General features: G+C 35.5%; 1 protein-coding gene across 1 annotated transcript in view; it reads left to right on the top strand.

Moving 5' to 3' along the window:
- TET2 (tet methylcytosine dioxygenase 2) overlaps positions 1–25,158 on the top strand; it is a 117,865-nt gene that overhangs the window by 49,572 nt on the left and 43,135 nt on the right. The window lies entirely within an intron of this gene.

Here is a 25,158-nt window from a genome sequence, read left to right as displayed (position 1 = left end):
CTTTTTTTATTTTCTTCCTCCTCTTCTTAAAGAAAACCTTTCAGCATTTCATATAATACTGGTTTGGTGGGGATGGACTCCTTTAGCTTTTTCTTATCTATGAAGCTCTTTATCTGACCATAAATTCTAAATGATAGCTTTGCTGGACAGAGTAATTGTGATTGTAGGTCCTTGCTATTCATCACTTTGAATATTTATTACCACTCCCTTCTGGCCTGCAAAGTTTCTGTTCAGAAATCAGCTGACAGTTGTATGGGCACTCCCTTGTAGGTAACTAAGTGCTTTTCTCTTGATGCTTTTAATATTCTCTCTTTGTCTTTAACCCTTTGCATTTTAATTATGATGTGTCTTGGTGTGGGCTTCTTTGGGTTCCTCTTATTTAGAGACTCTCTGTACTTCCTGGACTTATAAGTCTATTTCTTGAATCCAGGTAGGAGAAGTTTACTGTCATTATTTTCTTATTTATTTGTTTGTTTGTTAATCATCTCCCAAGGATATTTTTTCATTGATTCTTAGAGACAGTGGAAGGGAGGGGGAGAGACAGAGAGAGAGACACACATTGATTGATTGCTTCAAGCCTGAAACTAAGGTAGGTGCCCTTGACTGAACCAAACCTGGGACCCTTTAGTCCTCAGGCTGATGTTCTATCCACTGAGTCAAACCAAATAGGGCTGTCATTATTTCTTCAAATAACGTTTCAATATCTTTCTCTCTCTCTCCTCCTTTTGATACCCCCACAATGTGAATGCTGGTATGCTTGAAGTTATCCCAGAGACTCCTTACACTTTCTTCATATTTTTTGTTTCTCTTCTTCTTTTTTCTCTTCTGATCGGGTGTTTTTTGCTTCATCATATTCCAAATTGTTGATTTGATTCTTAGAACCCTTTACTGTTGAATCTCTGTGAGTTATTTTTTATTTCAGCTGGTGTATGCTTAATTTCTGACTGGTCTTTTTTCATTTCTTTGAAATTCTTACTAAGATCCTTAAAAGTCTCACCAAGTCCCTTGAAGCTCTCACGAAGATACTTGAGTAACCTTATAACCTTTGTTTTTAACTCTATATCCAGTAGTTTGCTTGTTTCCATTTCTTAAATTTGTAACATGTTTCTTTGTCTCCACATTTTGGTTGCTTCCTTGAGTTTGTTTCTATGTATTAGGAAGAGCTGCTATGTCTCCTGGAATTAGAAGAGTGGCCTTGTCAGTGGAGTGTCTTGCTTGTGGATGTGTAGAGTTGTAATCTGGTATGGTCTGCACTGTCCACTAGGTGCACTGATTCTGGGGCCTCCTGGGAGGTGTGAAGTCAGCCACTGACGGGGCCACCCAGCAGGAGCTAAAGAGAGATCTTTAGATGGCTCTTACTTGTATTGGGCTTGGAAGTGCCCAGGCAAGGCTCAGTTGTGAATCAAGGCAGACTGGTGCTAGTGCTAAATCTTTTATTGATAGGTTTGGGGCATGCTTACACCAGCTGCTGTTTGTTTGATAGATTTAGCAGTCTGAAGCCTCAGCCAGGACAGGCTATTCATATGGAAAAGCTGCTGCGTACAGCCATTTGTTGGTGCTGCAAATTGGATGGGGCAGGGTTTCAGGGCATCACCTGGGTGGGGCAAACAATTGTGTGCCAGGCTGATGGAGACTCAGGTATGGCGGCCAGTCAGCTTTGCAAGTAGGGAGGTCCCAGCACAGGAGCAATGACCCCTGTGAGCACCTCTGTCTGGGAGAAAGCTGCTCCCAACTTCTTGCCCTGTGATGCCAAACAATCCAGTTCCTACCTGTGTGTCCTTGGTCCTCCCATCGTTGCCACCTAGTGCTCAGAGGGAATGGGACCGTGTTAGTTCGTGCACCAGCCCTTTAAGATGGACTGCCTGAGCCTCCAGCAGCCTCTTTGTCACTCTTTCAGAATCCCCACAATCTCCATTGGTTTTTACAGTCCAAAGTCATGGGGACTTTTCTTCCCATATCTAGAACTCTGGGCTGGGTGTCTGTTGTGGGTGTCTTCTTATGGAGGCCTCTGTATTGGAGATATCCCTCCAATTAAAAGAATCCCACATGTGGGTGTTGGACCAGCCCATTCTGCACTTCAGCCCCTCTTACCAGTCTCCAGTTGGGACATGTAGGGGCAATTACTGATAGTTTTAGTCAAAATAACACCCTAAGTATTCTCACAGCACCCTTCTCACTTTAAAATTTCACTACTACATACTAGGTGTATCGGTTAATAATACAGATTTTGTAATCAAAGAAAACACAATAATTGCAAGAGAAACATTAGAAGTGTTTATTCAAAGTAATGTCCATCACTAGCTACACATTTCTTCTATCTTCCATAAAATTTATGGATACTATCCCAATAGAACATTTTTTGTTCTGAGGCAAAACATTCTGAGACCCAATTTTCCACTTATTCATATGTTTAGAAGTGCTGCTCAACAAGTGGTAATCTGAAAGAGCAAGGTCTGGTGAATACAGTGGGTGGGTTAATACTTCCCAGGCAAGATCTTTTAATGTGTCTTCAACTGGTTTTGAAGTGTGTGATGGTGCGTCATCATGAAGCAAAATTACTTTGCTGTGTCTTTCTGACACATTCTGATCATTTCACGATCAAAGCATGGTTCAAATTGATTATTTGTTGTTGGTAGTGATCAATATTAACAGTTTCACTTGGTTTTGGAAGCTCCTAATACATGACACCTTCCTGATCCCACCAGGCGCAAAGCATTGTCTTCTTTTTGAAGCAATTTGGCCTTGCAGTCAATGTTGATGGTTGACCTGGATCAACCCATGATTTTGTGCGTTTGGGATTCTCAAAATAAATCCACTTTTCATCGCCAGTCACAATTCGATGCAAAAAAGACTTTCATGCCATTGAAGCAACATTTTACTGATGACTTTTTGGTTTTCCATTTGTCTTTCGTTCAGTTGATATGGCACCCATTTTCCTTCCTTTAAAATCTTTCCCATTGCTTGTGAATAATCGGAAATTGTTTGCTGAGCAACATTTAATCTTTCTGCAAGTTGTCTTTGAAGTTGACATGCATCTTCATTCAATAATGCTTGTAATTGCTGGTCTTTAAACTTCTTTTTTGTTGACCTGGACATTCTTTATCTTTCCCATCATAATCATCACTTTAAACCAGTGTTCTCAGGTATCTTGAGATGGAGCTTGTTCACTGTAAGCTTCCCGAAGTATACAATAACTTTCAGCAGCACCTTTCTTCAAAATAATGAATTAAAACTTCCCGCAAATGCTCTTTTTTTGCCACAAAATTCAACATTATTAAGTGTAAAAATATCTATGATCTTAACACCTTCAGCAAATTTGACATAAGAAGCTTTGAAGCTTGCTGTCAATACAACAAAATAGCCTACATGTCAAATCGCATATATATCAACATATGTGTAACTCCATCTATTGAAAAAATTCCACATTATTAACTGGTACACCTATGCTTGACCAAATGAATTTCTTGTTGCATTAAAATCTGTATTTTAAGTCTTCTTTCTGTAAGTTTTCTCAAGCATTTCCCTTCATCTAGTTTTCTCACCTTCCACTGCAATTCAAGAAATCCTAAAATTCTTAAGTCCCTCTACCAAAATCATCTAAATTTTGATGTATGTCTTAAAATTCCATGTGCGTATGAGCCTGATGGCACTTACCCCCTTATAACTCATGATCTACCTCTAAACTTTGGTACTCAGCTCCTTGAAAACACTGTGGCCCATCATCACTGTGTTTCTCATGGCACCTAACACAGTACTCAACTCACAGGCTCAATAAACAATGAGCTGAACTACAGATTTGAAAATATGTGCCAAAAGTATACCATAAATGTCTGCCATGTATAGTAGTAATGATCATAATGCTTATTCTTACATAAAATTCCACGAAGCCTTTTAATAAAATCTAATTGCCTTTTACTAAATAGCATGAAAACTGAAAAGAAAGAGTGATTTTAGTGTTTCTCTATAATAACATCTTAGGATCAATTGCCAGAGCATGAAATATATGTTTAAAAAAATAAATGAAAGGACTTTTAAAACTTTTTAATTTTTGAGTTATATTTATTACAAAAAGCCTGAATTCTTATTCAACACATTACAGTTTTAACTAGAGGCACAGTGCACAAAATTTGTGCACTGGTAGGGTCCCTCACTGTCCCTGTACTTCCTCCTTCCTCTGGCCACCTGCTGCCACTGGGACCTCCCGCCCTTCCCCTGGCTGGCCCCGCCCCCTGGCTGAATTTCCAGACAACTCCTGGTCAAGGGGACAGTTTGCATTCTCTGCTTTTATTATATAGGATCATTTAAAACTTAAATTAACTGGGAGTCGGAATACTTTCAATCTTTATAAGATTGTTGGGTCTGTAGCAGTCTTCCAACATTGGAAATGCTGGAGTGGGTTCTGAAGAAAGTCTTAGAATTTTTAAAGTATTTCCAATAGGGAAACAGGAAAAAACACATTTTCCCAGCATTGCTTCAATCATGCAATTTTAAACATTCTCTCAAAGCATTAACTGCAGTTAAGATGAGGAGTTGTGTGTGTATGCATGTGTGCGTATATCTGTGTGAGTGCATAAGCATTTGACCAGTGCTTTTACCATCTTTCTTATGCTGAATGTTGCCTCATTAACAGAGAGAGAAGGAGAACATTGAAACATGGGCAAGAGTTTGCCTTGAATTGTAGGAAACTGAAAGGGGGTCAGAATGCCCACTCAGTTCTGGGATTCTAACCCATAGGCTCTTCCCGCAGAGCAGAGTTGAGTTTTGATGAAATGCCATAAACAGGTGGCCTGGATAATATCGGAACTGTAAGTCAGGACCTTCGATCAGAAACATCTGACAGTTCAGAGTCCTGCTTTCTTCAGATGTGATTAAAGCAATTTTCCCATTAAGACATGAATCGCCATTTTCTTCTACCCTTTGTTCTCTTCTCACATGAAACTAATTTAGCTTCAGAGTACATACTTTATGATCTTTATTGCTAACCGTGGGCTTAGCAGGCAGTGTAAAACATTTCCACACTGTGAATATGAGAGTTAGTTTGTGGAGTTGGAATTTGGTTAGAGGCTCTGGGGGAGATGGAAGAGGACAAGTAGAGTAAAAAGTAAGATATTTAAAGCCAAAAACTAAAACAAATGAATGTTCAAGTGTGTTTATTTCACTGTAGTTCTTTGAAACAGGTGAGGGGGAGGAAGTTCAAAGGAAATACGGTTTTGAATTTTAGCAAAGCCCTTTCAAGGAAATGTTGGTACTTCTGGTTACTACAGTCCTGTAACCTTAAAGAGTTAATCTGAGAGGTTCTTTTCTTCATCTTACTTCAGTGCTTACTTTAACTGCTGGACATATCTTATGGTGCCATATTTACCAGATGGAAATTAAAACCAGAGTTCTTATATCCATGGAAACATGGAAAAGAGACAGAAACAAGGGAAAGCTACTTTTAGGGGGTTGGTGACATTTGAGTGTACATTGCTTCCGATTTATAGTGTATATTCCATATTCAAATATAATTGCAATGTGAAAGTAATATATTGTGGGATTATTTTTTGTTTGTGTTTGTTGTTGTTGTTAATCCTCACCCGAGGATATTTTTCCATTGATTTTTTTCTTTTTTTCTTTTTAGAGAGAGTGGAAGGGAAAGGGAGAGGCAGAGAGAAACACTGATGTGAGAATGACACATAGATTGGTTGTCTCCTGCACACACTCCAACCAGGGCCAGGAACCTGCAACCAAGGTCTGTGCCCTTGACCAGAATCGAACCCGGGATCATGCAGTCCATGTGCCGATGCTCTAGCCATTGAGTCAAACTGACTACGGCCAAAAGTAATGTTTTGACACAAGAAAATTCATATGATAATTTTAAGCAGAAAATTGATGGCATTTTCTATTAGATTTTTTTCTCTAGAAAATGATATTGTCCTATGAAAAAATGCCATAAGCTTGTATCATTCCGTAATCTATTAAGTTGAAGCTATTCCAAACAAAAAGCTAATTCATCTTTTAACAAATATAGTTAAAGTCATGATAACAGACGTATAGCTATGTGTGCTGGGCAAACCATTGGCCAAATTAATTTTAAATGCATCATTTGATTTGACATGTAAATTTGGAACATGTACATTTGTGAGATCTAAATAATGCAGTGATTAGGTGGAAATTATTTTGCAGGTAATTAGGTTTTACTTTGAATTCAAATAGTAATTTTAATGCAGACATATGTGGAAGTATATTTTTAGTTTTTCTCAATGCTTAGATTTAGTGAGTTTACAATTTTTTAAAAAATATCGTTTTTCTCTCTCCTTATCGTTCCTGGCGAGTCCTATGAAGATAAACATCAGTGCAATGCTACTTTAAAGGAACAATCACCAGATTACACCCTGAGGGCACACTTTTCTCTTTTACTCGTAACTTAAAAAATTTAAAAATTAATGCTTTTCTGTGTATTTTGGGATAGTAAAGACTTACACAGGATAGTCAAAAACTTTTGCTTGGAAACTGAATCTTCCTGTTTTTCTTATTTTTTCAAATTATGCTTCAGGATTGTTTTATAAAAGCTCTATCTAATTCATGGCATATTTGGAAGAATTTAGAAGAAAACAGGGATTTTTGTGGTCACATTATCAAAATTTTAATTGTTCACTTAAAAGCTGATGAAATTTTTGATGTGTGAGCATAATAGCATTTCTGATATTTAGAAAATAATTATAAAAGGCTACGTTTTTTTTATTCTTATCTTATTGGTATCCTTAATTGCAATTTTATGCTAGTGTAGTCTCTCAACTCTGATTTTTATTTCTATTATTTAGTATATAAAAAGTTACCTTATGCCAGTCCTCATGCTTCCATTACATTTTTTATGTGGCTTGGTATTGGACAATTAGGAGTGGCTTTCTTTTCTTTATTTCTTTTTTTCTTTTCTTTTTTTTAAATATATTTTTTATTGATTTTTTACAGAGAGGAAGGGAGAGGGATAGAGAGCTAGAAACATTGATGAGAGAGAAACACCGACCAGCTGCCTCCTGCACATCCCCAACTGGGGATGTGCTCACAACCAATGTACATGCCCCTGACCGGAATCGAACCTGGGACCTTTCAGTCCGCAGACCGACACTCTATCCACTGAGCCAAACAGGTTTCGGCAGGAGTGGCTTTCTTGATGTGACAGGTGGGAATGTAAAGATCACAAAAGCCAGCTTTTAAGATTTAATTTGAAGACTAAGTACTCAGATGGAAGGGAGTTGGGGTGGGGGCTGGATGAAATAAATAAAGGAATTAAGAAAAAAACCAAAAACCCACACACACCTCCTAGACAGTATGGTGATTACCACAGGGAAAGGGGGTTAGGGGCAGGTAGGAAGATAAATGATGATGGAAGAAGGCTAGACTTTAGGTGGTGAAAACACAATATAATATACGGATGATGTATTATAGAATTGCACACTTGTAACCTATATAATTTTATTAACCAATGTTACCCCAAGAAACTCAATAAAAATATATTAAAAATGAATAAACAGCACAAATAATCTAAGTACTTACTTATCTCTTAACATACGGTAAGCCCTTACTGAATGTTGTAAATAGGTTCTGCAACTATAAATGAGAAAACATATAAGGAAACTAGTTTTACCATAGGCTAATTGATGTAAACAAGAGTTAAGTTCCTACAGCATCTCATCAACATTGAGCAAAATGACATTATTCGAGGCCTTGCTGTATGTATATATGATGGAAATCACTTTGGGCATTAATTAAATGACTGCTACTTTTAAAGTTATCAAGAAAAAAAAAAGTTACTATTCATTTCAGAGTTATGAAATGTTTCAAAGCTTTTACTTTAGGTTGAAGATTTGTAACTGTCTCCGAATATTTTCACCAGGACAGAAGAGATTTTTGAGCTAAGGCAAGGATTTAGAACAGCTATGTAATTGGAGGAAATAAGACAAAGGAAACACTTCAGTGTTTACGTGTTTAATTTGACAGTAAAGTAAAACTTGCAGCCGAAGCCGGTTTGGCTCAGTGGTAGAGCGTCGGTCTGCGGACTGAAAGGTCCCAGGTTCGATTCCGGTCAAGGGCATGTACATTGGTTGCGGGCACATCCCCGGTAGGGGGTGTGCAAGAGGCAGTGGTTGATGTTTCTCTCTCATCGATGTTTCTAGCTATCTCTCCCTTCCTCTGTAAAAAAATCAATAAAAAATATATTTTAAAAAAGCTTGCATATATACAGGTCCTTGGCTCTTGGAGATGAATACAGAAGCTCTTTACAGATAAGTTATGAGTGATGACATTAATTTATATTCTCCAAGACCACAAGTTCTCGTTAGTGCCTCAAGGTCCATGTACCTATTAAAACTGCATGAAATGATCATATACATCTGACGTAGGGTTTTCCAGTGCATGCTCGCCATGGGATATTGGTTTACGGGATACTCTGTAGACAGTGCATCTGTGTCCAGCCTGTGTGCAGAATGCCCCATACCACAGTGACATTGTAAAGGTCCCACCATTCATATTAAGTGCCTTGGGGCCCTTCATTAAAGAAAGTTTTCCATTTGTCTTTAACCCAGTTTTTATCACTTACTCTTCCTTAGTCTGACCCTTTTTAAAAATGCATATGAATATCTAATAGAACCAATGTTTCATAAATCACATAGGATGTGACTCTCTTCCAATAGTGTGGGTGTGTACTCGTGTTCGTCACCAATGTGTACATATTCATCTCTAACTTATTAGCAATGCACTTATGGACTTGGTAGAGTTGTCAAAAGGATTTCACTTTGGGCAGACACCACTGCCCAGGATCTGCTTTTTAATTTGAAAAACCAGAGCCCAATTTTATCTCCTTCTGAAAGTCCTTTGTTCTAATCAAACACATAAGAGGTTGATGTTTAAACAGATTTATGCATTTATCAATTCATAGTCAAATTCACAATTCCAGTGATCAAATTGTGATTTCTATCCATTGTCCAAAGTACTTGCATTGAGGATACCCAAGATTTCTTGGAGGCAGTCTCTTAAGTAATATTTTATTATCTAGACTGCATTGAAGAAAGCTCCTTAGTCATTTCTTTCACACAGAAGAATGTGCTTGCCTGATAACTGTACTCATATCAGCCAATCCGGAGCTTCTCTTCCCAGGACAATTGGGATAAGGGGTGTCAAGTCTGCATCTCTGCCCTGAGCGGCCTGACCCCTTCTATTCACACGGTGGCTCAGCAGCTTGACAGCCCTGCATTTCATATCTACCCCTGGCTCGGATCAGCTATGCCAAGCCACTTTACTCTCTTAGCTTCTGCTTACTTATATGTGAAAATTATACCTCCCAGACCAAAAGTAGTCTTTATGATGGCATTTCAATGACACCCTGGTACATATTTATCCCTGCCAGTGTTAGAGAATTACAGCATTGTAAGACTCATAAAGACCTTTGATATATTCTTGTTCATTTCCCTCTATGATGTTAGAGATTTTTTTTTTAAATTATGATTTGTGGAGGTTGTGACTTGCTCAGAAACTCATATCCAGAACTAGGAATCAGCCTTCTTGTTCTGAATAGCTGTTCTCATATACCAGTGTATGTATCTTATCTTCTGCATTAAGTAATTAAAAATATGTGAAAATAGAGACCACATTTACTTCTGGATCCCATAAATTGTGTTCCCAGAAGAAAAAAACCTCTCCTGTGCAAAAAAGAAAAAAAAAAAGTATCGTTTTTCTATTTCTCTTTTGATACCACTTAAAATGTACACTGCAATTTTGGGTGATCTAAGATATTTATCAGAAGTTTTAACAGAACACAGAAGATAAAGATGAGAGTAATCTTCATAATGTACAAGAGAACATGTTTCTGATGAATACACGCTCATATAAAGACCCTTTAAAACATCTATATAGTTGATGTTTCTTATTTTCCTAATGCTTTAACCTCTAGAGAAATCATTTTAATTTTTTTTCCCTTCTGGATGGACTAAAGTTATTTCACTTATGTTATGAAATAATGGTGGCGGTTTTCTTTAGGACTGGCACATATATTAAATTGATAGCCCATTGACATTTAAAAGCATCTTCATCTTTAAGTTGAATATTTATTTTATCCTCAAGAATAATTTTGTAACACCTTACAAAGACAACTGAAACATAGTAATCACTAATTGTTCCAAAATAGGACGAAGATAATGACTAGATTGTCATGGCAACTGGCAGATAAGGTCTAGATGAGTGTGAAGATGGAGCTGTTCAAGGCTGTACTAAACGTTTCAGAAACACAGGAACGTGCCTTTTGAGACCGTCATAGGAAACGACCACTTTGATAAGGACCAGATTCCATGAATATACTAAGTGCATAATTGCCAAAATGCCTGTGTTGCAAGGATTCCTAGTATAGAATTTCTCAGTAAAATGTTAGGTGTGTTATTAGTTTCATGTTAATACTTTAGATGCCCTTGGACATAAAACAACACACAATGGAATACTACTCAGCCCATAAAAAAAAAAAAATCTTACCTTTTGGATAGTATGAATGTACCTAGAGAGTATTATGCTAAGTGAGATAAGTCAGTCAGAGAAGGACAAATACTATTTGATTTCACTTACATGTGGAATCTAATGAGCAAAATGAACTAGCAAATGAAACAGAAATAGACTCATAAAAACAGAGAGCAGACTGACAGCTGTTAGAGGGAAGAGTGTAAGGCAGCTGGGTGAAAAAGGTGAAGATATTTTTTTAAAAAATCTCACAGACACAGGTAACAGTATGATGATTACAAGAGGGTAAAAGGAACTGGGAGAGATAGAAGTTAAAAGGGGGATAAATGATGATGGGGTGGTAAACACACAATACTCTATGAAGATGATGTATTGTAGAATTGTACCCCTGAAACCTATATAATTTTATTAACCAATGTCACCCCAATACATTCAATACAAAAATAAAAATTTTAAACTTGGATAACACCCTAATATAGTTGTCTTCTATATCCTGATAGTTTCGTTTCTTTTTCCATTCTTATTTTAGGGCTGAAGACATGGGACAGTGTATCCAATAACATAAAATTAACACATTGATTAATTAAGATCATCTTGGTGAATTGGATGTTTATTATATAATTTGGCTCCAAGACTTTGTTCATATCATACTATGTCAATGAGACTTACTCTGATTATAGTACTTAATACTGCAGCCTACAACCCCTCTCTGGCACTCTTTGATCCCGTATTACCTGCCCTGTTATTTCTTCATTTCCCCCTTAGCACTCAAGGTCTTCATACTATACCATACAATTTATTCTTTATTATGTTTATAATTTCTCTCCCCACTAAACTATCAGGTCCAAGAGGCAGAACTGTTTGTCTCTTTTGTAGCTGTTGGCTACAATAGTGGCTAGCACATAGGATATATTCAATAATATTTGTTGAATAAAAGAAAAAGTACATGATAGGTTATTTTTATAATTGCCATGTCACTATATTAAAAAAACACACCATTGATTATGAACCCTGTCATAAACGATATGAAGTTCTCATATGTTATTTGAAATCATTCTATTGGATTTTTTGGAAAAAGTATACCTCAACATGTAAAAATGAAAGCATCAAATATATTACGGTAGTTTCCCCCCACCCATTCTTCCTATGTTGTCTTCTTGACTAGATTCCATAATTTTTACAGCATCATATGGTTATTGAAATGATTTTATTCCAGTCTTTGAAACTCAGCCCTGTTTATCTTAAAACTTCCAAGTCAAGCGCGATTCAGTACTCTACTTCTCCCAAACAGGCTTAACCTCTAGCTCCAGTACTTGACTTGGAGACCAAGAGAATCTCACTCTAAACATGTGCCCCCGCCTCATCCTTTCTTCTCAGCCCCAAACACTAGGAGGTTGGGCTGGTCTAAGGAAGAATGAAAAAAGCTTAGGGCCCTGCATTCACCTAAACAAGCCTGCAGGACACTGGGTGTTTCTATTTTGGTAACTGACATTGACTAGCCATCAGAGGCCCTCTGTGGGGCGGGCAAACAAATACTAGCTCTCTCTTGGCACACATGGGCTCTTCACAGGGGCCTGCGGGGCTGACATGCATAGCTCCCTGATACGGGAAGTCTGTTTCCCATTCATCTCTTCTATCGCCACACACTCTTCAGCTTTGCCTGCAAGGAGTCCACCTTTCTGCTGGGGTCTGCTTGCCCACTGGACCGATTCTCAGGTAGGGTATCAGCGAGATCAAACCCAAACAACTTTTTTCTTTCTTAATTGAAAAATGTTAAACTTTTGATAGCGCGTATTCTGTGCCCTAGAGGGTGTCTGAGGAAGGCCAGCCAGCTCACACTTGGCCATTAGAATGATGGCACTGATTGAAATGGAAAAATTATTCAGATAATTATTATAATTCATGAGAAACAAATAATGCTGTGTCAAATCCCAAGTCTAATTATGTTTGATGATCTTTTCCCTTAGCACATATTAGTTTGGTGAAAGAGACCAAGACTAAGCTCAAATTTGAAAAAATAGTCCCAGGATTAACAGATATGTTGAGGACTGAGAAAAAATGATGCCTCTCTTATCAGCTGGGACACGGGCCGACTACAGCTGCAAACTATAAGCAGATTTATTTCTAAACTGTCGGCTGTCTCCACATCTTAAACTCAGACTTCTGTCTGGAAGCCTCTTCTCTAGTCTTCAGTGACATCCCTCAAAATATCTACACATTATTAAATTCTGTCTATACTGTTATTTGAAGATAAGAAGCAAATTGTAAAACTTCACACATTGGAACTAAACAGTATCTACTGAGGACTATGAAAAGCTGGCAAGGCCTCCCTGGTAAGCATGTCACACACCAGGGCACTCAAAATGTACATGTCTGCCATCCGTGTGCGGCTACTTGTTTAATTGATGCACCTCTGGAAATGCAAGAACGTTGAGACTTTGACGTGCTTGTGTATTCATTGGTTCCTTTTTAAGAGATGTGAAATACAGCTTCACAGAATTTTTTAATATTGAGGTTGAAATTTCTCATCAGATGAGAAATATAAATGTCAGTTTTTGCCATAAAAAGGTTAATATTCATCTCATATTCCCCATACTTAATGCGTGTGTATATATATATATATATATATATATATATATATATATAGATATAGATATAGATATAGATATAGATATAGATATAGATATATATGAAGCATTATATTCCAGACTTAACATGCAGCTTTGATACACTAATTAAGCTGTTGAAAATATCTTTTGGCTTGATGATTATTTTTCTTTAAAATTTTAGCTTTAATATTACATTTTAAAAGTTTTTATTTCATAAGTAATGCCCTATAAAAAAAAAAAAAACACAACACACATACTTTGCTTACTATCAGAATGGGACTTAACCACCATACTATTTGGATGTATTAATTAAGAAACAAAGTCAAGCTAAATAAAGGGAATTTGATAGATAAAGAAGAGAGAGATTGAAACCAACATTTTAGAGCAGCCCTGCCTATAGGGACATTTACTAGACAATGCTGAGGCCCATCATCCTGCACATAGCTTGAAATAAATGTAAAATTGAGAAGTTATGTCCCATTTTGGCAGAAAGATTCTAAAACAATTTTGGAGAATAGTGCCATCTATTCAGTAGGCATTGTCAAATATATCATCTTTATTTAACATTCCCCACGTCAAGAACAAGTTAACTCCTAACAGCCGAGTTACTGATAGGGGCAGCGCCTGTCAGTGGGGGTGGGTTCCAGAGACATACACAGTAATTTCCTAAGGAGGATGCGGGACACCTGGCCTTAGGAGATGCAGTCCCTACAAAGAATGAGTCTTAAGAATTCTCCTCCACCAATAATTTACATATATCAACAAACAAAACTCTTTTGATGATGGCAGAGTATTTTATGTATTTTTAATGTTAGAACACGAAGTCAGGTTTTTATGGGGAAAAAATGTACTGCCTTATAGTATACAGATCTATATAGGCCACTCTACAGATCTATAAACTGACTCTTTTATCTCCTTGGAAAAAAGCTGACATGAGATTTAAAGGATGTGTGTGTGTTTTCCCTCTTAGAGCGGTAAAAGACACACCACCAACAAAATCAATAAGCCAAAAAATAAAAGTAAAAAAACAAAAGCACTCTTCACAAATTTTGAGCATCATCTACAGCTTTATGCGGGGAGAGATTCAGCCTCCATTCTTGAGTGATTCAGAGAGAGTCAAATGGTCCTGAGCTAAATTACAACCCTAAATGCATATTGGTGAAATGAGATGCTGATCCATTTGCACACTAATGTGCTATTTTTAAGTCATGCATCATAGCATCTTCAAAGGGGCCTGTCATAATTATGATGGATTAGACTGCAGAGTCAGTCCTAGATGCAGTAATTGTTTCACAGATGCTGCCGATGTGACTTGACTTCATAATAAATTACTGTCAGAGAGGTAGGAGAAGGAGCAAAATCAAATACCAAAGGAAAACTGCTGTGGCTAAAACTGTTTCAGTCTTGGGAAACTTAAATGTTACCTACTAGTCAAAAGGCCAGTATTTTCCACTTAGAAAAACATGCCTCATAAACGTATTCCTCTGACATAGAGGATGAAGGCTGACATACTTGGCATTTTTAAAGTTCTCAATTCCTTCCTCAGTCTCTCTCATAGATTATGAAAAGTTATTCTGGAGCATTAGCTGAAATCATTGAGTGGTCATACTATATTATTGCATAAATGATATTTATAGTATCATAGAATCCCAATGCATGAAATCTGTGCAAAGGGCTCAACCCTCATAGCCCTGGCTTTGTCCGGCTGTCCAGTTTAATTAGCAAATTATGCTTTTATTATTGTAGATTTCCTGGTTATAATTTGACCTTTGGAATTTCCAAAATTATTGGTGGTATTTACAACTAATAGAACTACTACTCTTTTTGGTTCCTCGGAAGGCCATACTTTAAGGGGGAATATTAGACTAGAATAAAAGGATAAACATAAATTATATGACTCGTAGACTCTAAATTATAACATTTGAAATTGTGATTTAAATAACATGTCATTGTGGTAAATAGTTTCTAAAACTTCTTCTTTAGGCTTTAAAAAAAAATGCTGAAGCTGGTTTTAGAATTTAAGTGTTATATTTTTTTTTCACTCTTAAAGTCTCTTTCCTTTTTGGCAAATCTATGAAGAAACCTCATGCTGTACCATGTGATCAAAACCCCTGTGTGTGTGTGTGTGTGTGTGTGTGTGTGTGTGTGTGTGTAAAATTTAAATAATAAACTACTTACATTTTAATTAGCAAAGATAACTGTTAGAATAAAGCAGGTAAACACATGTCATAATTTTTCCTAGGTTAAGAGTTCAATAAGTAGCATTGCCCAGTGTGGTTTAGTTGGCTCAGTGTCATTCTGTGTATGGAAGGGTTTTAGTTTCACATCAATGTCTCTCCCTTTCCTTTCCCCCCTCTCTCAAAATCAGTAAAAATACTGGGGATCAAGCCTACAATCCAGGCATATGCCCTGACTGGGAATCGAACTGTGACCTTCTGGTTCAAAGGTTGATGCTCAACCACTGAGATACACCAGCAGATTCAACTATTTCTTGACTAATGAACTGTGATGTGTACTTCACACAAATGAACTAATGTGAGCTGCAATTCTCTCAATGACATTATCAACAAACTTATAAATTGTCCTCAAATATTTCATTAATTTAAAATTAATTTAAAAAAATCTTTATTGTTGAAAGTATTACACATGTCCCCTTTTTTCTCCCCATTGACCCCTTATAATCTGCCCCTGCCCTTCACTCAAGGCCTTCATCACCCTATTGTCTGTGTCCACGGCCTATGCATATATGCATAAAAGTTCTTTGTTGAATCTCTTCCCACCCACCCAGCCTTCCCTTTGAGATTCTACAGTCTATTCCATGCTTCTATGTCTCTGGATCTATTTGGTTCAACAGTTTATGTTATTCATTAGATTCCACATATGAATGAGATCATGTGATACTTTTTTTTGTCTGACTGGCTTATTTTGCTTAGTACAGTGGTTGGCAAACTCATTAGTCAACATTGTGGCAAAGTATTATGCTAAGCCAGCGACTGCTGGCTTAGCATAATATTCTCCAGATCCCTCCATGCTGTCTGAAAGGGTAAAAGATCTTTCTTTTTTACTGCTGCGTAGTATTCCATGGTATAAATGTACCACAGGTTTATTATCCACTCATCTACTGATGGGCTTTTAGGCTGATTTCAGATTTTAGCTATTGTAAATTGTGCTTCTATGAACATAGGGATGCATATATTATTTATTTCATTTTTTAAGAAATTATTGGGGTGATATTGGTTAATAAGATTATGCATATATTATTTCTGATTGGTGTTTCAGGTTTCTCAGGATATACCCCTAGGAGTGGGAGCACTGGGTCTAATGGCAGTTCCGTATTTAATACTTTGAGGAAACTCCATACTGTTTTCCACAGTGGCCGCCCCCGTCTGCATTCCCACCAACAGTGGCGCAGGCTTCCCTTTTCTCCACATCCTCTCCAGTGTTTGTCGTTTGTTGATTTGTCAATGGTAGCCATTCTGACAGGGGTAAGGTGATACCTCATTGTCCTTTTAATTTGGTGATCAGTGACTTTGAGCTTTTTTTCATACACATTTTGGCCTTTGTATGTCCACTTTCAGAAGTGCCTATTTAGATCCTTTACCAACTTTTTTAATTGGCTGGTTTGTCTTTCTTTTGTAAATTGTATGAGTTCCCTATAAATTTTGGAGATTAAACCCTTATCAGATGTGTCATTGCCAAATATGTTCTCCTATAAAGTGGGCCGTCTTTTCATTTTGTTGATTATATCTTCTTTTGTTGTGCAGAAGCTTTCTATTTTGATGTAGTTCCATTTGTTTATTTTGCCCTTAGTTTCCTTTGCCCTAGGAAATGTATCTGCAAATATATTGCTACAAGAGATGTCTGAGATTTTGCTGCCTATGGTTTTATCTAGGATTTTTATGGTTCATGTCTTACATTTAAGTCTGTTATCCATTTTGACTTTATTGTTGTGTTTGATGTAAGTTGGTGGTCTAGTTTCATTTTTTCATGTACATGTCCAATTTTCTGAAAACCATTTATTGAAAAGACTGTCTGGACTCCATTGTATGTACTTGCCTCCTATGTAAAATATTAATTGAGCATAATGGCTTGGGTTGATTTCTGAAGTCTCTGTTTAATTGATCTATATGTCTGACCTTGGGCCAGTACCAGTCAATTTTGAGAATAGTGGCTTTGTAGTATAAGTTGATATCTGGTGTTGTGAGCCCTTCAACTTTGTTCTTCTTTCTCAAAATTGCTGCAGCTGTTTGAAATATTTCTTAGCTCTATATAAATTTTTGGAGTATTTGTTCTAGATCAAATATGCCATTCGTAATTTAATAGGGATTGTATTGAATCTATAGATTGCTTTGGGTAGTGTGGAAATTTTAGTTATGTTAATTCTACCAATCTAAGAACATGGTATATTCTTTAACTTGTTTATATCTTCCTCTATCTTTTTTTTTTTTTTCAACATTCTATAGTTTTTAGAGTACAAGTCTTTTACCTCCTTGCTTAAGTTTATTACTAAGTATCTTACATTTTTTTGTTGCAGTGGTAAATGGGATTGTTTCTTTAGTTCCCCTTTCTGAGTATCCATTATTGGTTTATAAAAAATGCCATTAATTTCTGAGTGTTAATTTTGTATTCTGCTACATTGCTGAATTTGTTTATTAAATCTAGTAGTTTTTTTGTGTGGAGTCTTTATAGAGTTTTCTATGGACAGTATCATGTCATCTGTGAATAATGAGAATTTTACTTCCTCCTTTCCTATGCAGATGCTTTTTTATTCTTTCTTCTTGTGTAATCACCGTTGCTAGTACTTTCAGTACTATTTTGAATAAGTGTGGTGAAAGTGGACATCCCTGTCTTATTCTGTTTTTAGGGGAAATGCTTTTAGTTTTGCCCATGAGTATGATGTTGGCTGTAGTTTATTATATATGGCTTTTATTATGTTGAGTTATGATCCCTCTATTCCCACTTTGTTGAGAGTTTTGTTGTTGTTGTTGTTTGTTTGTTTGTTTATCAAAAAATGGGTATTGGGTTTTGTCAAATGCTTTTTCTAGGTCTATTGATATGATCATGTGATTTTTTTTTTCTTCCAGTTTCTTTATGTGATGCATCACATTTATTGGTTTGCAAATATTGTACCAGCCTTGCATTTCTGGAATAAATCCCTCTTGGTCATGGTGTATGAACTTTTTAATATATTGCTGGACCCAATTTGCTAATATTTTATTGAGGATTTTAGCATTTGTGTTCATCAGGGATATTAGCCTATAATTCTCTTTGTAGCATCTTTATCTGACTTTAGAATTAGGATAATGTCAGCATTATTTAAAAAAAAAACACACAAAAAACCTTGGACATGTTCCTTCCTCTTGAATTTTTTGGAACAGTCTGGAATAGTTAGTTCTTCCTTGAATGTTTGGTAGAACTCCCCATGAAGCCATCCGGACCAGGGCTTTTGTTTGCTGGGAGTTTTTTTTTTTTATCACTGCTTCAATTTCCTCAATTATTATTGTCCTATTCACATTTTCTGATTCTTCCTGATTCAGTTTTGGAAGATTGTATTTTTCTAAGAATTAGTCCATTTCATCCACATTGGCATATAGCTGCTCATAATATTTTCTTAAATCCTTTGTATTTCTGTGATGTCAGTTGTTACTTCCACATTTGTTTTCTGATTTTAATTACTTGGTTTCTTTCTCTTTGTTTCTTGGTGAGTCTGGCTAAAGGTTTGTCAATCTTGTTTATCTTTTCAAAGAACCAGCTCTTGGTTTCAGTTATCTTTTGTATTGTTTTTTAGTCTTTATGTCATTTATTTCTGATTTAATCTTTATTGTTTCTTTCCTTCTACTTAACCTGTTTTTTTTCTTATTTTTCTTTTTCTAATTCTTTAAGTTGTAGGGTTAAATCATTTATTATTAATTTTTCTTGTTTTTTGAGGAAGGCCTCTGGTGCTATGAACTTCCCCCTCAGGACTGCTTTTGCTGTGTCCAATATATTTTGGGTTGTTGTGTGTTCATTTTCATTTTTTTTCTGGAATTGTTTTGTTTCTTTTTTTTATCTCATTATTGATAACCCATTGTTTAATCACATGCTATTTAGCTTCCATGTGTTTGAATGTTTCTGAGTGTTTTTATCATAGTTGATTTCTAATTTCATTCCACAGTGATCTGAGAAGTTCCTCGATACGATTTCAAATTTCTTGAACTGTAGAGATTTGTTTTGTGTCCTAACATATGATCTATCTTTGAGAATTGTCCATGTGCACTTGAGAAGAATGTATATTCTGCAGCTTTGGGGTGAAATGTTCTATAAATGTCAATTAAATCCATCTGTTCCAGTGTGTTATTTAGAGTCACTGTTCCCTTATTAATTTTGTCTGGAAGATCTAACCAGTCAGCAGTCTGTTAAAGTCCCCTACTATGACTGTATTGCTGGCTATCTCTCTCTTAAAGTCCTCCAGAAGTGTGTTTGTTTGTTTGTTTTTAAATACATTTAGGTGCTCCTATATTGGGTGTGTATATGTTTACCAGGGTTATATTCTCTTGTTGGATCGATCTTAATATTATGTAGTGACCTTTATTGTCTCTTGTGAAGTCTTCATTTTGAAGTCTATTTTGTCAGATATGAGTATTACTATCCCAGCTTTCTTTTTGTTTCTATTCGCATGGAATTTTTTTTCCATCCCTTCACTCTCGTCCTGTGTGTCTTTTGTTCTGAGGTCGGTTTCTTGTATATAGCATGTATTTAGGTTATGTTTTCATATCCATCCAGTTAGCCTATGTCTTTTGATTGGAGCATTTAATCCATTTGTATTATATTTAAGGTTATTAAGGTACTTATTTAGTGAGATTTTAATTCCTTGTACCTATGTTTCTCTCACTACTTTTTTTTTTTTGTCTTGGTCTCTGAGAAGCAAAAGCAATGTTACACAAAAATATCTCTATAGCAAAAATTTACATTCATTAGGAAAACACTTGTTTAACTTTAGAAAAAGTTTTATTTTCTCCCCCCTAAATTTGTAAAAATAACCTATCAATTCTATTTTCACTGATTAGCAGGTAGATATATATAACAATTGGAATTTTTTTGTCTTATATATAAATTATTCAATATATAAGCTTGAAAAATACTTTGTATAAATAACTAATAATTACAGAATGAAAGCTTTTCTAATATTTCTACAGTGAACAAAATGAACAGGTCTCATTTCTCTTTTTTTATTAAAAATAATGCTTGTCAATGTCAGCATGAAAGCAATAGGTCATTTAAAGAGTGCTGTGCAAGTGGGTTAGTGGATCATATTATCCCGCGATATGTATACATACAATGTGTGGTTTGAGGACACATTGAAGTCAAATAAAAATAATTCTCTTTCTCCCTCTTAAAAAGATACTTGATTGTTTTAAAACTTCTGAGTCAGATTCATAGGTTAATATCAAATAAGCTTCAAATAACAAATTACCCTCATCCTAAAATGGAAAGGTTCATACTTTTTCTGCCCTCCCTAAGAAAGCTAAACATTTAACTTTTCATATCTAATAGTTGTGCTCAGTAAAAGAATTGCTGTCACAGAATAGTTATGATAATTAGTATTTTTAAATGGCTATTGAGTTTAAAACTCTATATTAAAATGCATTCCATTGCCCGGCTCCTGTGGCTCAGCTGATTGTCATTTCATGCACCAATAGGTTGCCAGGTGGATTTCTGATCAGGGCACATTCCCGGATGCAAGCTCCATCCCAATAGGGGCTGTGCAGAAGGCTGCCGACTCATCGATGCTTCTATCTCCCTCTTCCTCTCTCTCCTTAAAAAAAGAAAAAAAAAATTCATTGAAAATCACTTTCATTTCTTCTTAGGAGCTAGTATGCTCATAAAAGATTTGCAAACTCCATCTGTTGTAATTCTGCCTTTGACATTTTAAAGATTGTCCAAATTATGTAGAATGGATCATAATAGAGAATAAAAATGCTCAAAATATTTTATATCTAGAAAATCAAATAGGATAATCTACATCATATACAGAGCATGTATACATAACATAAATGTGTACATGTAAATACCTTCTGGCTGGTGAATTGATTTTGTAGTTTTCAAAAGAAGATATTTTTTTATTGTACTATTTCGAAAGCTAATTGATCTACTCTGGGCTTATTTCTATGCTCTTAAATTTTCAAAAAATGGTAGAACCTCGATTTTGGAGAATCCTCCCACATCAAATTAAAAAAATCAATTTTCATGATTCTAGAACTTAGAATTTTTTCTTAAGGTTATCAATCATTAGGAGTATTAGTCTAGCTTTGAGCTGTCCAATAAACTGCAGCATAAATCACATATGGAATTTAAAAATTTTCAGCACACACACTAAAATAAGTAAAAAGAAACTAATGAAATTAATGATATTTTACTTAATATATCCAAAATAATATACTGTATTTTAACATGTAATCAACAGTTTTTAGTTTTATTAAATTTATTGGGGTGACATTGATTTATAGGATCACATAGGTTTCAAAAGTGGATTCTTATGTTACAAGATCTATATATTTTATTGTGTGCTCACCACCCAAAGTCAAATGATAGTTTTAAAAATTGAGTTATTTTATTTTATTTTTGACCACACTAGGGGCTTTAAAATGCAGTGTGCATTTACACTATAGCACATCTCAATTTGGACTAACCACATTTCATTTGCTCAATACCAGTATGTGACTAGTGGCTATGCATTTATAGGCCATCTCTTAATTATTTAGAAGCAAGGAGATCTCTTAGAAATGAAGACATCCCTTGGCTTTGTTTTTTCTTTTCTTTTGTCCTGTAGGAATTGTGTAATTTCATTTATTAATTAACTAGAGGCCCAGTGTAGGAAATCCGTATACTCGTAGGGTCTCTAGTAGCTGCCAGCTGGGGCCTCCCTCCCTGGCCGAACTCCCGGATGACCTCCCAGTCAACGGGACAATTTGTATACTACACTTTTATTATATAGGATACACATGATTAAAAGTTATAGAAACAGCAAACAGTTCAAAGGAATCTTTCTCCCAGTGTTTCTCTTCTAGCTTCCCCAATCCTTTTCCTGGAGGCAAAATATTATTACCAGTTTGTTGTATATTCTCTCAGAGCTGACTTTATTTATTTATTTATTTTTAATTTACAGTCATGGCACTCTTTTTAAAAATATATATATTTTATTGATTTTTTACCGAGAGGAAGGGAGAGAGATAGAGAGCTAGAAGCATCGATGAGAGAGAAACATCCATCAGCTGCCTCCTGCACATCCCCAGTACATGCCCTTGACCGGAATCGAACCTGGGACCCTTCAGTCTGCAGGCTCTATGCTCTATGCACAGAGCCAAACCAGTCAAGGCTAGGTGTGGCATTCTTATACATACTGTTCTGCAGCTTGCTTTATTTAATTTAATTAGTTGGAAATACTTTAATTTGAAAATATAGATGGTTTCCTTTTGCTATTGGAAAAGATTGTGCATACATCATTTAACATATATATGAGTATACTTGCTAGGTAAATTCATGAAATTAAAGGGTCAAAAAAAGTTCCAGTGATATTCTGTAGATATTGCTAAATTATCTTTTATTGTATTAGTATCAATTTTGACTCCCAAGAACCATGCAAGAGAGTATCAGTTTCACTAAATGCTAGTCAACATAGTGTATTGTCAAACTTTTTAAAAATCTTTTCCAACTTAAAAAAAAAAAAAGGAATCTTGTTGTATTTTTAATTTGTACTTATTTTTATTAGTGATATTGCATATTTTCTAAATATTTAAGAACCATTTGCATTTCATTTTCTGTGAACTATCCACATCCTTTGCTCATTTTTCTATTGGATGGTTGGGGCTTTTGACATTTTCTATGAGTTTTATATATTAAGAAAAGTGTCATGTGACTTTTAACTTTGCTTATGGGCTTATTTTTGCATGCATAAATTTTTAAAAAATATATTTTATTGATTTTTTACAGAGAGGAAGGGAAAGGGATAGAGAGTTATAAACATTGATCAGCTGCCTCCTGCACACCCCAAACTGGGGATGTGCCCGCAACTAAGGTATATGCCCTTGATTAGAACTGAACCTGGGACACTTTGTCTGCAGGCCGACACTCTATCCACTGAGCCAAACCAGTCAGGGCTGCATGCATAAATTTTACTGAACTTCCTAGTATGTTATGCCTTTGAGATTTTGGGTCACAAATAATTTAGTCATTAGATAATTTTTAGATAGTTTTCTTAGACTGCTTTTAATTTAGGGGGGTTCACATTCATATTTTAAATCCATCTAGAATTCATTTTCATATAGGATTATAAGGGATAGATTCAACTTTATAATTTTTTTCAGAAAACATTCTGCTAGCATTTTTATTTAGAGTACATTAAATGAATACATTAATTTGACAGTATAAAAGACCATATACCTTTCTACTTATTTTAAACTTTTATTCCAGTAGATTTTTCCACATTTCTTTTGAAGTATACTTCTGGTGTTTTAAATATTTTTTTCTATTACTGTATTTTATTCCAGTAACATTTCTGACTGGTTGTTGCTGTTATATATCAAGGCTATTGATTTTTTTTTTCTTTAGCTACTTTACTGAATTCTGATCAATTCTAACAGTTTTTCAGTTGATTCTCTTGGTAGACCAGAGTACAATCTTATTATCTGCAAATAATGATAACTGTAGTGTTGCTTTCCAGTGTTAATATCTTATTTCTTCTTCTGTATAATTTGTCTCAGTTAGTAAGCAATGTAAAAAACAAGTGGTTTTTTTTAATAGCCCAGAGGCAAAGTAATCTTGATTTAAAAAACAAAACCAAAAAACTTACATTCTTAAAATATATGTAATGAGAAAAACTGTGATAAAATAAGGTATAACTATATCATGAACGGGGCAGCATTTACTTTATCTAATGGATTATTTATGTATTTCAATGCCCAATTCTTTGTTCTTTCCTTCATTTGGACTTTGAAATCTACATCAGTATTGGTCTAAAAATGTTTGAATGAATGAATGAATGAAGAAATAATCATAAGATGGGCACATTTATATCAATCTAGTGAAACTGATTGAATGCTTATTTTATACTAAGCACAAACATGAACAGGGTAGAGTATCGTTAAGGAGTTTACAGTCCAGTAAGAGAATAAAATACAATTGAGTAAGATGTTTACTGTATACCTTATGAAACATAATAGAACAGTATAGCATTGGGAATGTTTAATCCTCTTGGAAAACTGGAGGAGGAATCTTAGGGGATATGATATCTGAGAAAGTTATAGAGGAATGAAGGAAAGTCTCTGGGCAAATTGGGGGACTAAGAAGACATTCTGGGCAGACAGCAGAATCATAATATTTATAAGTTGCTGTTATAGTTGGACTATAAACTGTGAGAGGAAGTAGGAGAGAAAAATAGAGACCTGCATATGAAAACCCATTTATTTTAGGCAGGAATTCTCAATAGAAGTGGGCAGCCAGGGCTGTAGAAGAAGACACAGATTTGCCTAGAAAGGGCATTTTATAAACTACACTTTTCATCCCTGTCTGGGATATAAACACTAAAGGCAGTGTGCCTTATCTTCCAGGTGTGTTTGAGTGAAAGTTTGAGAACTACTAATGCAAGTAGTATAAAGCCAGTAACTTGTGTTAAGGAGGATATGACATCAGATTTGCATTTTAGAACCTTTTCTTTGATAACAGTTTGAAGGAGCCTTGGGGACTGGCAAGGACAGACTGGGCTAGGATAGAAACCCTTTAAAATGCTACTGCAATGGATAATGAACCAAGAAAACGTAAAGCTGGCTACCAAATGTCAGTGAAGAAAATTCAAGGAATAAAGAAAGTAGAATTGATAGCTTAGCAAGTGATTTATTATGTCTTCTAGAGAAGACTGAAAGGAGGTAGTCTTTCTCTACTGTTGTTAGCATTTTGACACCAAGAATTATTTGGGAAAGAGTGGATAATATTTACTAATGCAGTATGACCTTCCCACATGAGCTGGTGATTTTGATCATCTTCATTTTCTATGACCATACTTATGGCAATGGCAATTGCTGGGAAGACAAGA

This window comes from Pipistrellus hanaki (assembly GCF_964339955.1).
Source record: "Pipistrellus hanaki genome assembly, chromosome: 1".
NCBI lineage: Eukaryota > Metazoa > Chordata > Mammalia > Chiroptera > Vespertilionidae > Pipistrellus > Pipistrellus hanaki.
This window is presented reverse-complemented; position numbering and strand designations above follow the sequence as displayed.